Source organism: Antechinus flavipes, chromosome 5 (assembly GCF_016432865.1).
Source record: "Antechinus flavipes isolate AdamAnt ecotype Samford, QLD, Australia chromosome 5, AdamAnt_v2, whole genome shotgun sequence".
Classification (NCBI taxonomy): Eukaryota; Metazoa; Chordata; class Mammalia; order Dasyuromorphia; family Dasyuridae; genus Antechinus; species Antechinus flavipes.
The window spans coordinates 292,292,393-292,306,614 of record NC_067402.1 but is presented as its reverse complement, the minus strand read 5'-3'; positions in this window follow the sequence as shown (position 1 = coordinate 292,306,614).

Genomic DNA, 14,222 nt, shown 5'->3' with positions numbered 1-14,222 from the left:
CAGCTCAAGAAGCCACTAGCAAGGCAATCTTAAAAAAAAAAAAAAAAAATCATTCATTCAATAATTATTAACGTTAAGTATCTATGATATACAAAGAACCTCAGCTGGGGGCAGGGACGTGAATGTTGTTATTTTTAACTCTTCAATAGTATTTCCCCCCCAAATATTCCTAAAGACAGTTTTAAAAATTCATTTTTAAAATTTTGATAATAGCTTTTTTTTTTTCAAAATACATGCAAAGATAGTTTTCAACTAAACATTCATTTTGTAAAGCTTTGTGTTCCCATTTTTTTTTCCCCTCTTTATCTCCCTCCTCTTCAAGACAGCAAGCAATCTGATACAGGTTGAATTTATGCAATTCTTTTATTTTTTTAAATAACTTTTTATTGATAGAACCCATGCCAGTGTCATTTTTTACAGCATTATCCCTTGCATTCACTTCTGTTCCGATTTTTCCTCTCCTTCCTTTCACCCCCTCCCCCAGATGGCAAGCAGTCCTTGACATGTTGAATAGGTTACAGTATATCCTAGATACAATCTATGTGTGCAGAATCGAACAGTTCTCTTGTTGCACAGGGAGAATTGGATTCAGAAGGTAGAAATAAATAACCCGGGAAGAAAAACAAAAATATGCAATTCTTTTAACCATATTTCCATATTTGTCATATTGTACAAGAAAAACAGACCAAAGGGGGAAAAAAGCCATAAGAAGGAAAAAATAAACTTTAAAAAATTTTTTTGAAGGTTTTTATTTTCAAATCATATGCACAGATAATTTTTCAACATTGACCCTTGCATAGCCTTGTGTTCTGGATTTTCCCCTCACCTCCTCCCCTAGATGGCAAGCAATCCAATATATGTTATACATGTTAAAATATATGTTAAATCCAATGTGCATAACTATATTTATACAATTCTCTTGTTGCACAAGAAAAATCAGATCAAAAAAGAAAGAAAATGAGTAAGAAAACAAAATGCAAGTGAACAATAAAAGGAATGAAATGCTACGTTGTGATCCACTCTCAGTTCCCATAGCCCTCTCTCTGGGTGTAGATGGCTCTCTTCATCACAAGATCATTGGAAGTGGCCTGAGCCACGTCCATCAGAATTGATCGGCATATAATATTGATGTCGCCATGTGCAGTGATCTCCTGGTTCTGCTCCCTTCATTTCACATCAGTTCCTGTAACTCTCCAGCTCTTTCTGAAAGCATCCTGCTGATCATTTCTTATAGAACAATAATATTCCATACCATTCATATACCATCACTTATTCAGCCATTCTTCAGCCGATGGGCATCCCCTCAGTTTCCAGTTCCTTGCCACTACAAAAAGGGCTGCCACAAACATTCTTGCACACGTGGGTCTCTTTCCCCCTTTTATGATCTCTGGGTTACAAGCCCAGTAGAAACACTGCTGCATTAGAAAGTATGCACAGAGTAAACAAACTTTTTTTAAAAAAGGTGAAAAAACTATGCTTTGATCCACACTCAGTCTCCATAGTTCTCTCTCTGGATGTGGATGACATTTTCCCATCCCAACTCTATTGGAATTGCTTTGAATTACTGCATTGCTGAGAAGAGCCAAGTCCACCTGTTGATTATCACATAATCTTGTTGTTATTGCGTGCGATATTCTCTTGGTTCTGCTCGCTTCACTCAGCATTAGTTTACATACGTTTTTTCAAATTTTTCTGAAAAGAGCCTGCTCATCATTTCTTATAGAACAATCATATTATTCCATTCCTTCATATACTAGAACTTGTTCAGTCATTCACCAAAGGATAGGCATTTACTCAGTTTTTAATTCCTTGCCATGACAGAAATGATTGCTACAGAATGCTAAATATGGGAATAGGTTTAGAAGAATTGCACATGTTTAACCTATATTGAATTACTTGCTGTCTAAAGGGGAGGTGGGGAAAGAGGGAGAAAAACTTGGAACACAAGTTTTTGCAAGGGTGAATATTGAAAACTCCCTTCACATGTATTTTGACAAATAAAAAGGTATTAGTATTTTTTTTAAAGAGCTGCTACAAACATTTTTTCCACATGTGGGTCCTTTTCCTTCTTTTAAAATAATCTCTTTAAGCTATGAACCCAGTAATAACACTTCTGGATCAAAGGTATGTACAGTTTTATAGCTCTTTGGACATAGTTACAAATTGCTCTGCTGGTAAATTTTTAACCAAGAGGAAAAAAATGTTCTTTCTCTAAGAAAAAAAGTCCTCATATGATGCTTTTTGGGGGAATGAGACAATTGGGGTTAAGTGACTTGCCTGGGGTCACACAGCTAGTAAACTTTTCTGAGGCTGGATTTGAACTCAGATCTTCCTGACTAGGGCTAATGCTCTATCCACTTCATCATTTAGCTGCCCTACATACCACACTTTTTTTTTAAAGGATGTTTTTATGTATGGGATTACCTGTCATCTAGGGGAGGGGATGGAGGGAAGGAGAGGAAAAGTTGAAACAAGTTTTTGCAAGGGTCAGTGTTGAAAAATTATCCATGCTTGTTTTGTATATAAAAAAACTATAATAAAATAAAATACCAGTGGTGAACAAAAAAAAAAAGGATGTTTCAAATTTATTTTTTCAATTACATGTAAAAACAATTTTAAAGTTCATTTTCAAAATAATTTTTGAGTTTTAAATTCCTTTTCTTCCTCTCCTTCCCCTCTTTGAGAAGTCAAGCAATTTGATATATTATATACATGTGCAGTCATACAAAGCATATTTCCATATTAGCCATGTTACAAAAGAGAACACAGATCAAAAAAAGAAAAGAGAAAAAAAGGAAGAAAAAGAAAGTTTTTACTCCATCATTCTCCTGGAAGTGGATTGCATTTTTCTTATAAGTCCTTCTGAATGATCTTGTATCATTGAGAATAGCTAAGTCATTCACACAGTCATATAGTAGGTACAACATTACTGTAAGTGTGTACGCTGTTCTCTTGGATCTGTTCAGTTCACGTTGCATCAGTTCTTTCTAGGTTGTTCTGAAAGCATCCTGCTCATCATTTCTCATAGCACAATGATATTCCATCACAATCATATATAGCTTGTTCAGCCGTCCTCACTCGATGGATAGCTCCTCAATTTCCAATTCTTTGCCATCACAAAGAGAGCTGCAATAATCCATATCACACTTTCAAGGTTCCTGTGATTTTCTGACATTTTCTTAATTACTTTCTTTAGATGTTCAACAAAACAACGAAGCAAGCCTTCATTTGTAGCGTTCGTTAATTCTCAGGTGTAAGTGTTCACACTGAAAATTTAGCAATCGGAGGTTCTAGGAGAGACTAGGTTGGCACAGTTTACCTAACATAACACCATCCCTGCCTGGAACTCACAGAATGAGGCACAAACCCAGAGGACTAAAAAGCCCAAGATAAAGGCTATCCACGGAGTACAAAGGGATGTCAGAAGTTTCAGCATCCTTACAAACCAGAAAAGCACCAAATGGGACCTTCCCGGAGGTGGTGGGATTTGAGAGTTTAAAGGAAGGCTAGGAGTTCAACAGGGGAAGTTCTGGACAAAGATACAGAAGTAGAGTGAGCTCTTTGGGATTAGATTGTGTGGAAAGAAATATTAAGAGGAGGAACTAGAAATCTGAGGAGGAAGAGGAGCTTGAGTTTTTCTCATAAGGCAATAGAGAACCATTGAAGGCTTCAAAGCTGCTATGAAGGGTAAATGAGTCTCAGGGGAGCAGGAAGAGACCTACCGACAGAAGTAGCTTGAGTGACTAATAGATTTATATTACTGGATTTATTATGATGTCCTATTAATTTATTAAAAATATAATAACACGATAGTATTAATATATTATGTTAATTATATATTGGATAATAGGCCAGGCTCATAGGGTCACACATTATACAGAATGCTATCTGAGGAAGGAATCATCCCTCAAAGAATTCTACTAACTCTGGTGTTTTGCCTTATCTGAATCAGGGCTAGTGTATTCCTTGGTGATTAGATAGGGGTACAGGGCTCCTTTGCTTTACAACCCCCCTAGCATCTGGGGCCATCTAGAGTTAGTCTATTGTTTGATACTCTGGTTCAAAGGTGTCTGGCTTTATTTCTCTGCTTCAGGGCTGGCAGGGAAGTACCAGGAGCCCCAAGCTTATATCCTTTTTGGGTGAGTAATGTTCTCATAGTCTGTAAATGATCAATAAACCCCGTGCTGAGTTTAACTTAATGATCGACTCAGTGTCTCACTTCCTCAAAGTCACCTAACGGGACGGTTACTGACTAGATCTACCCCAAAGGTCATTCATTCTAGCAGCAAGAGAAGAGTGAATACTTTTGGATGGCCTGGACAAGCCAGAGCTTACGGGAGACTCTTTGGGGACTTGGTTTTTGTCGCACTGCTTTCTGTGGATACGTTTGTTTGTTCCTTTGTTTTGGGGTGTTTTTTTGAGGTGATTTTGTTTATAATCTGTCAATCTCTTACACAATGTTTTGCAAATGAACTTGTACTCTAAACAGTGTACTTGGCTGTTTGTTTGCCAAAGCATTTTTAGTATCCTTTAACTGTTAATAATCAATAAACATTTATTAAGTGCCTGCTGTGTACCAGGCACTATGATATAAGCACTGGAGGTACAAAAAAAGGGGGGTTAAAGAGCAATTCCTCAGTAATTTAAAATTATTTTTAATTAAAATTTTTTTATTTTCAGTTCCAAATTTTCTTTCTTTCTCCCCCCTTCCCACACTGAAAAGGCAAGAAAACAATACCCATTATACATAAGAAGTCATTGGAAACATTTCTCCAATTAGTCCTGGTGTGGAAAAAAAAACAAATAAAGAAAATTATCTTTTTCAATCTGCTTTAAGTTCAACACGTCACTCTCTGGAGATGAATAGCACCATTCCACGTGAGTCTTATAGAATTATTGTATTAATCAGGGTAGCTAAATCTTTACCAAGAGATTGTTGTTGCAGGGTTGCTGACACTGTATACAATGACTGTATACAATCCATAGAAGGCAGTTATATACAGATTAAATATATAAATAACAGAGGGAAAGCACTAGAATTAAGAGGGATTGGGGAAAGATTCTGGTAAAAGAGGGGTTTGAGTTTTTTTGTACTGATCAAAACTTTTCTAAGGAAAAAAGTCACTATGCTCAAAAACTGTTCATACCCTTTGATCCAGCTGTGTTTCTGCTAGGCTTATATCCCAAAGAGATATTAAAGGAGGGAAAGGGACCCACATGTGCAAAAATGTTTGTGGCAGCCCTGTTTGTAGTGGCAAGAAACTGGAAACTGAGTGGATGCCCATCAGTGGGAGAATGGCTGAATAACTTATGGAATATGAATGCTATGGAATATTAGTGTTCGGTAAGAAATGACCAACAGGATGATTTCCGAGAGGCCTGGAGAGACTGACATGAACTGATGCTGAGTGAAATGAGCAGGACCATCAGAGATCATTATACACAGCAACAGGAAGATTATGCAATGATCAATTCTGATAGACATGGCTCTCATCACCAATGAGATGATTCAAACCAGTTCCAATTGTTCATTGTTGAAGAAAGCCATAGACACCAGAGAGAGGACCATGGGAACTGAGTGTGGACCACAACATAGCATTCTCACTCTCTTTGTTGTGGTTTGCTTGCATTTTGTTTTCTTTCCCAGTTTTTTTTTTTTCCTTCTTCATTCGATTTTTCTTGTGCAACAAGATAACTGTATAAATATATTGGATATAACATATATTTTACATATTTAACATATATTGAACTACCTGCCATCTAGGAGAGAGAGTGGGGAGAAGAATAATTTGGAACAGAAGACTTTGCAAGGGTTAAAATGGACAAAAGACTGGCCCCCTCATCCCTGGGTCAAGGGCCTCAGGCTTATAGGAAAATGTTGCTTAAACTAAATTAAGGGAAGTGTTTTTTATGTCCAGACAGAATGCTTGCCTAACAATGTCAGACATCCTGTAAGCTCCCCAGCATCACCCTTCTCGAGCGAGAAGTCGAGTCAGTGTTGTAACCACAAGGCAGAACAAGAATTGCTTATAAGCCTGTCTCTATTTGGATTTGGGGCGGATCTCTACTGATTTCTAAGTTGCAAAACACCTTGGCTGTTCTGAATTTTATTTCCTGGACTATTTCAGGGTCAGTGTTGAAAAATTACCCATGCATATGTTTTGTAAATAAAAACTTTAATTAAAAAAAAAAAAGAAAAAGTCCTTTTCCATCCCCTTTTTTTAGGGTTGACAGTTTGTTAAAAAACAAACAGGTTGAGTGATATTAAAACAGCAACACCATATGACTTTTTAGTTTTTTCATTTCAGTTTTGTCCTTTTTTCTAATTCAGTATTTACTCTGACCTTTGTTCTAATTGATTGATGATCTAATTGCACACATCCAGTGGATGCTGGAAGTGGGGCAGCTGAGCATTGTAGAAAGCTAGTTGGCTTTGGAATCAAAAGCCCTGAGTTCAAATCTTGTTATCTCTTATTTAACACAAGTGTGATCCTCAGCAAATTGCTCTTTATAAAAGAAGACAAGTTAAACCAGGTGGGTGAACTCTGAGGTGCTTCCGGTTCAAGAAATAGGATCTTAAGAAAGAGCATTACATTGGGTGTTTTCCATGGTGGGAGTGGCTAGAGTGCTAAGTTCGGGATCCATTTATTTCAGTTGGAATCCTCAAACAATATCATATAACTTCTCAGTTATCCTGTCTGTAATTTGGATATAATGCTACGATCACTACCCGACTTCACAAGATTGGGGTAAGGAAAATTCTTTGTAAAACTTAAACTTAAAGGACTTTGAGATATATTTATTATGTGTTAAGCTACCTCAAACTCATATTTATGCTGCATTTATTCTTCCATTTATTTATGCTTACATTTATTGTCTTTGTATCCTTAGTATTTAGTACAATATCTTGTATATGGTAGACACTTAAACTAATTAAATTGAATAAAAGTTTATTAAAATGTCTATGCATAGAGATGCTCAAAGTTCAGATGACCAATGGAAGCAAATGATGTTATTAATGGAAGGAAGCAATTTTAAGACTAAATGAGGATACCTTGCCTGGAATCCTTAGACGGGGACTCATTATTCAAAAGAGAGAAGAGAGAAGTGAGGGAGAATTAAAAAGATATATCGGGGCAGATAGATGGCCTAGGGCATAGAACACTGAACCCGAGTTCAAATCCGGTTCAGATACTTTACACTTATTAGCTGTGTCACCTTGAACAAGTCATTTAATCCTAATTGCCTTGAAAAGAAAATAAAAGGCATATGACCCAAAGTTCCCAACTATTGAAGTAAGAACTCATTATATGGCCAACACTACTAAGAAAACTGGAAATTAGCTAGTTTCTTGCAACATATACTAAGATAAGCCCCAAATGGGTACAGAATTTAGACATAAATTAGCAAATTAGAAGAAGACATTACCTGTCAGATCTATATGTATGATAGAGAAAAGAGTTCATGACCAAATAAAAAATATAGAAGTTAACAGGTGGCAAAATAGACAATTTTGATTTTGTAAAATGAAAAAGATTTTGTACAAATAAAGCAAATGCAATTAAAATTAGAGAAAGAAGCAAGGATCTGGGGGGGGGTCTTAACAGCAAGTTTCTCTGATAAAGATTTCATTTCTAAGTTATGTAGGAAACTGAGTCAAATTTGTAAGAGTAAGTTCCATTTCCCAATTAATAAATCATCAAAGTATATGAATAGATGTTTTCAGAAGAAGAAACAAAGCTATTAATAGCCATGTGAAAAAAAAGTGCTCTAAACCACTAATAAACATAGAAGTACAAATGAAACTATCTCTGAGGTACCCATTTTATATTCTTCAAATTGGCAAAACTGGCAAAAATGTAAAATGACAGTTGTTGGAGGGCATATGGGAAAAAAGGTGATCCAATGTTGGTGGACCTGTGAACTAATCCAGAAAACAATTCTGGAAAGCAATTTGGAACTTGTTCTAAAATCTATTAAACTGTATATATCCTTTGATTCAGTGATACCTTTACTAAATAAATAAAAAAGGGACCTATATGTACAAAAATATTTATAGCATTAAAAAGAGTTGGAAAAGTGTCAAAGAATTAGAAATTGAGGGAGTGGCCCTCATTTAGGAAGTGCCTTAACATGTTATAGTATACTGAACATATGATGGAATACTATTGGGCTATAAGAAATGTTGAAGGGGATGAATTTTAGATAAACTGGGAAGACATAAACCAATGCAAAGTGACATGAACTGAATCAGGAGAACAATTTATATAATGACAAACATATTGTAAAGATAATTAACTTTGGGTTTTTTTTTAATTAATAACTTTTTATGGACAGAACCCATGCCAGGGTAATTTTTACAGCATTATCCCTTGCACTCACTTCTGTTCCAATTTTTTCCCCTCCCTCCCTCCACCCTCTCCCCCAGATGGCAAGCAGTCCTTTACATGTTAAATAGGTTACAGTATATCCTAGATACAATATATGTGTGCAGAACCAAACAGTTCTCTTATTGCACAGGGAGAATTGGATTCAGAAGGTAGAAATAATCCGGGAAGAAAAACAAAAATGCAAGCAGTTTATAGTCATTCCCCAGTGTTCTTTCTTTGGGTGTAGCTGCTTCTGTCCTATCCTTGATCAACTGAAACTGAATTAGCTCTCTTTAAGATAATTAACTTGGAAAGACTTAGGAACTCTAGTCAAAACGATAGCATCACAATTCCAGAGAAATCATGATGAAACCTGCTGTCTATTTTCAGATAGAGAACTGATAGGCTACTTAGAATATCAAGTATCTTCTTTTTCCTCTCATCTCCTGTAAGAATGGCATGAAGTGATTGGAGACTTGAAGGGGAAGCTAAGGACAACCAAAAAAAAAAGTTAATACTGGGGAAGAGATGAAGGTCATGGCTAAGACAACGATAACTGTCAATGGAAAGAAAGGAGAACTCCCATTTCTACTTTGGAATGTTTTTTTTGGCCAAAGAATGATACAGGACAGAATAAAATCGGTTGCTGGGCAGGGATGTTCAAGGTAGGAAAGAAGAAGGTTAGGGAACTGAGAATTACTGGTCTAGATGAATGACATCTTCAAGAAATAGTAAGGTGACTGTTGAGCCCTAAGTCATATCTAAGTGGTATTTGGAAAATTAATGAGAACAGAAGTACAGCCTGACTGGAAAAGGGGAAAATATTTGGCAAATGCCCATTTCTAAGAGGCTGGATGCTAGAATCCAGGAAGGTTGCTTTGACTTCCTGGAAAGGTTCTAGGATTGTTAAAGAGATGATTAATGACTCTCTAGAAAAAGAATAGGTCATAAAAAAGAATTAACATGACTTTGTAAAGACCCAGGCATTAACTTTTTTTCTTTTCATTTTTTTTGGATAGGATTGCCAGCCTGGCAGATGAAGGACCCCTCTAGATAGTTTCCTCAGATTTGTCATCCATCATCGGCTGAGATGGATATAGTGGCTAGGGTGCTAATGGTGAAGTCAGGAAGACCTAAGTTCAAATTTGAGCCAGTCAAGAGATATTTGTGAAGTGCTTACTAGCACAGTGCCTTGTACACAGTAGGTGCTTAATAAATGCAGTTTTTCTCCCTTTACATTGAGTATCTCATACTATTCCTATAGAAAATTGAGGAGATAGGGGCTCAGGAACAGTAAGGTGCATATTGGCATAGGAAACGCTAAAAGAGCATTATTTTTGTTGTATTGTTTTTATTTTGTTAAACATTTCCCGATTATCTTTTAATCTGGTTTTTTTTTTTTAAACCAGAACTACAAAAATTTTACAATCCACTTGCAACCATGAATTCAACACTTCTGAGACAATAGAACAATGGGAAAGATTTGTAACTGATTGAATGCTTGACCTCAAAAGAGTTTGCTAGATGAGAGCACAAGGATGAATTTAATGAGTTGCAATTTATTAGGGAGGAATAGAATGTAAGCCAGCTTCCAGAAGCCCCCAGAAATGGCCTGGATAAGGAATCAAGGGTATTAGTGGCTCTTTAGCAATTTCTAACCAGAATCCTTTGGGATTGGGAAAATTGGCTCTGGGAAAGGGAGAAACAGTCTTCCAAACTCTTGACTTGGGTGTTTGAGCATTGTGTTGAAGATCTTACTTTAAAAGGCCAAATGATGAGAGCTGGCCACTGTCTGTGAGACTGACCATGGACCTAGAGCAGAGGCAGAACAGGACTGAAGACTGGGGAGGAGAAGGAGGAGGAAGAGAGACAGACAGTTGTTGTTTTGTGGACCTACAGGGAACAAGATTAACAAACCAGGAGAGCCAAGTAGGGTCATGGTGGGAGAGCATGTACAACCCCATCCACTTTACTGCTGTTTTCCTTTTGTTTCTTCACTGGCTTTAAAGCTACCCAATTCTTTCTTTTCTATTCCTCCTCAGACCAGTTGCTGAGGGAGGATGATGGGAAATGGGAACACGGCCAAGCTCCACAGTTCTGAAGTTTGTTTTGGGAAGGCTTTTGTCTCCCTGTTTTTTTGTTTGCTTGACTTCCAGCTTGGTCCTGTTATGGCTTCTTTGTAGTTGTCTCCCTGAGTGAATTCTTTGAGAAAGGAATGAGAGTTTTGCTTGTCTGCTTGGTGCTTAGCACAGCCACCTAATAAATGATGGTCGACTTGTTTAATACTGTGCCACTTAAATTAAATGAAATTAATGGGGCAGGTGGGTGGATGAAGTTCCCTGGATTTGGAATCAGAAGGACCTGAATTCAATTACTGCCTCGGACATCTCCTAGCTGTGTGACTTTGGGCAAGTCACTTAACTGTTTGCTTCAGTTTCCTCATATGTAAAATGAGCTAGAAAAAGAAATGGCCAATAGCCTTGCCATGAAAACCCCAAATGGGCTCATGAAGAGTGAGACTGGATTTGACTGGAACTGAACAACAAACAGCAACTTGATAAATCACCTGGCCAGTAATAATGAATTGTTAAATCCTATGAATTAGTAGTTGTAAAGAGAGGGTAATTCATTAGTTGAGAAATTTTTATTTGATGAATAGATTGTGAGAGGTGGCAATGTATGATGGAGAGAAAGCTGGCTTCGGGAAGACTGGATTAGTCTCCCTTCTGATCCATACTGGCTATGTGACTCTGGTAAAGCTTCTAGAGGGACTGGACATGAAGTTAGGAAGACCCGAGTTCAAATCCTGCCTCAGATATCGAGTGACCCATGGGTAAATAACTTAGCTTTTGCTGCTGTAGTTTTCTCACCTACAAAATGGGGATAATAGCACCTACTTCAGGCTTTTTTTTTTTTTAGTGAGAATCAAGTGAAATGATATTTCTAAAACACTTGGAACATATACAAGGAGTATGTAAATGCTAGTTACAAAAATTATTATTATATTACTTCACCTCAATGCTACAGCTAACTCTCTAAAACTAGAAGTTGCTGAGAAATGTTGCCCTGTGTTGGTAAAGAAAATCCCTTGGCTGAAGCTCTGTAGATCAATGAAATCACAGGCCATGCTAAAGAAATATGAGATAAAGGCTTGGTATATAAGATTTGATATACACACACACACACAACAGTCAAAAAATATGATCAGAAAGTTCACAAAAGAATAGCAGTGGAACAGCTAGGTGGTGCAGTGGATAGAGCCCCCAGCCCTGAAGTCAGAAGGACCCCAGTTCAAATTTGGTCTCAGATACTTAACATTTCCTAGCTGTGTGACCCCAGACAAGTCACTTAACCCCAAATGCCTGGGGGCCGGGGGAGAATTGCAAAGTATTCACAACCACATGAAAAAAAAATACTCCAAATCATTAATAAAACAAATGCAAATCAAAAATGAAAAAAAGATGAAAATCTTATACCTCACAAATTGGCAAAAATGACCTCCCAAATGGCAACCCTTAACGTTGGAGGGGTGGTGAGAAGATAGATATACTAATGCATTTCTGGTGGAGCTGTGAAACGATAAAATCATTTTGGAAAGCAATGGTATTATGTAGGCAAAGTATTTATTTATGAACCAGAGACTCCATTACTGAGCTAATAGCTTAAGGAAGCCATTGACAGGAAGAAAATTCTCATATACACTAAAATATTTACAGCAACACTTTTTTTTGTGATAGCAAATTATTGGAAATCTCGTTGATATCCATCGAATGGGGAGTGGTGGTTCAACAAATTGTGGTACGTGAATATAACAGAATACTATTCTTTTATAAGAAATTGTCATGAATACAAACAAGTATGGAAAGATCTAAATGAACTGATGCAGAGGGAGGGCAGCAGAGCCAAGAAAACAACCTACGTGGTTAACTGCAGCAAACTAAATGAAAAGAACAATGACAACCCAAAACAAACAAAAATAAATTGGAAAAAATTATAAAGCTCAAACGGGACTCAAATGGAGAGAAGACACTTCCAACATACTTCTATATAGAGATGAGAGGTCCAGAGATGTTATACATGGCACAATTTTGAAAATTTTCCCCTTGTATATCAATCAATTGTGTTGATGTTTTTTCTCTTAAAAATACCATTTGTTGTTTCTGAAACACTTTGAACATATAAAAAAGAGTATGTAAATGCTAGTTACAAAAATAACTCTGGATGACTCTGGGAGAGGAAGGGGAGGGTACTGTGGGGAATAGATAAGGTGAAGAATTATAGGAATATATGAATTATTTTTCTGTATTTTATTATTCCTGTGTCTCCCCTATGACCTGTATAATATGTGCAGGCTCATATCTACCTGAACCTTGGCCAGCTAGAAACATATTTACTTAACCTGAACTGATGACATTTATTGGTATTTGACATTTATCGATATTTAGTCTATTAACTGGACCACTGTCTGCTTGATTGAGCCTGAAGGCCTGACTTTCTGTTTCCTAGAAGTCAGGAGATTTCAGGGAAACAGAAACCTTCCATTCCAATCTCCCCAAATAGCAACAACCAATTAGATGCCTGCCCCTCCCCTTCTCAATGCTCTCTTACTTGTGATGTAATTTCTTGTATAAAAGCTATGTATCTTTACTACTTCTTTAGCCCTCCTACCGCAAACTTTCTCTTTCTTATCTCGTGATGGGATGGCTCATCCTCCTGAGGGTTTCAATAAACAACTTTTCTGCCTTCTACTGAGTGATCTCTGAGTAGTCATTTTGGGTAAGGGTCTTCTACATCTACTATCTCACAGTACTTGATATAACTTTGACAATGTAAGAAACAAAATATTAATAAAAACAATTTTAAAAAACAAATTACAGATTATATTGCCAAGCCAGGGCTATAGACTAGATCTTTGAAGTTTTGGAAGCAGATTACTCATGGACAGGTAGTCGTGTTGTTCTTAGTGGCCAAACATTGTCCTTCATTTATCCTTTTCTAAAGGATAGGTGATTGACTGGGAGTTCTTGTTTCTTTTTATTATTATAAAATTAATAAAACCTCTCAATAAGTTTGCTTTTTTATTAAAGCTTTTTATTTACAAGAATTCTTGTTTCTGTAAGACCATGATGTGGGGAAGCCAATCCAGGGTGACTCAGCGCACAAACCCCACCCCGGCTCTTGCAGTCAAGTCTTTCCCCAAAATTGCCTGTGCAAACATGACTTGGGAGAGCTATGGTTGATAGCAGTTTGGGGAGAAAAAGATCTGAGAGATTTAGTGGGGATAAAACTTGTCAGTGATATGGTGACTAGAAAAACCAATGGGATGCTCTTGGACTTTGATGAGTAAGAGGATAAGAGTATCTTTGCCCCTAGTTCAGACCACTTCTGATATATTGTGTTCAAAATGATTTTTTAAACCCAAATATAAGACTTTATATTTATTTCCATGAAGTTTCCTATTTTAAAAATCACTATACTTGGCCCCATGTTCTATTCTGCCCAGGAAGCCTGTTCAAATAAACAGCTGTCTTGTACCCATCCATTCAATGAATCCTTCTTTCCCAGCTGTCTAACATTCCCAGATCTATTGAATATTTCTCTATTCGAGTCCTTGATAAAAGGGTTAATCAACCCGAATCTGGGCTGCCCCATTCTACAATGAGTTTACAAAGGAGGGAGTTGGAATCCTGACACAGGAAATGATTTAGCTAGAGTTGTATAATAGTAGAGCTTGGATTTGAACCCAAGACTTCTGAACCAGCACCTAATGAACCGTCTGCCGAGCAACTCTTGTTGCTGGGTCCAAGTCCTGGTGAGAATTGAATGCTGCAACCAAGCTTCATTCATCTCCAG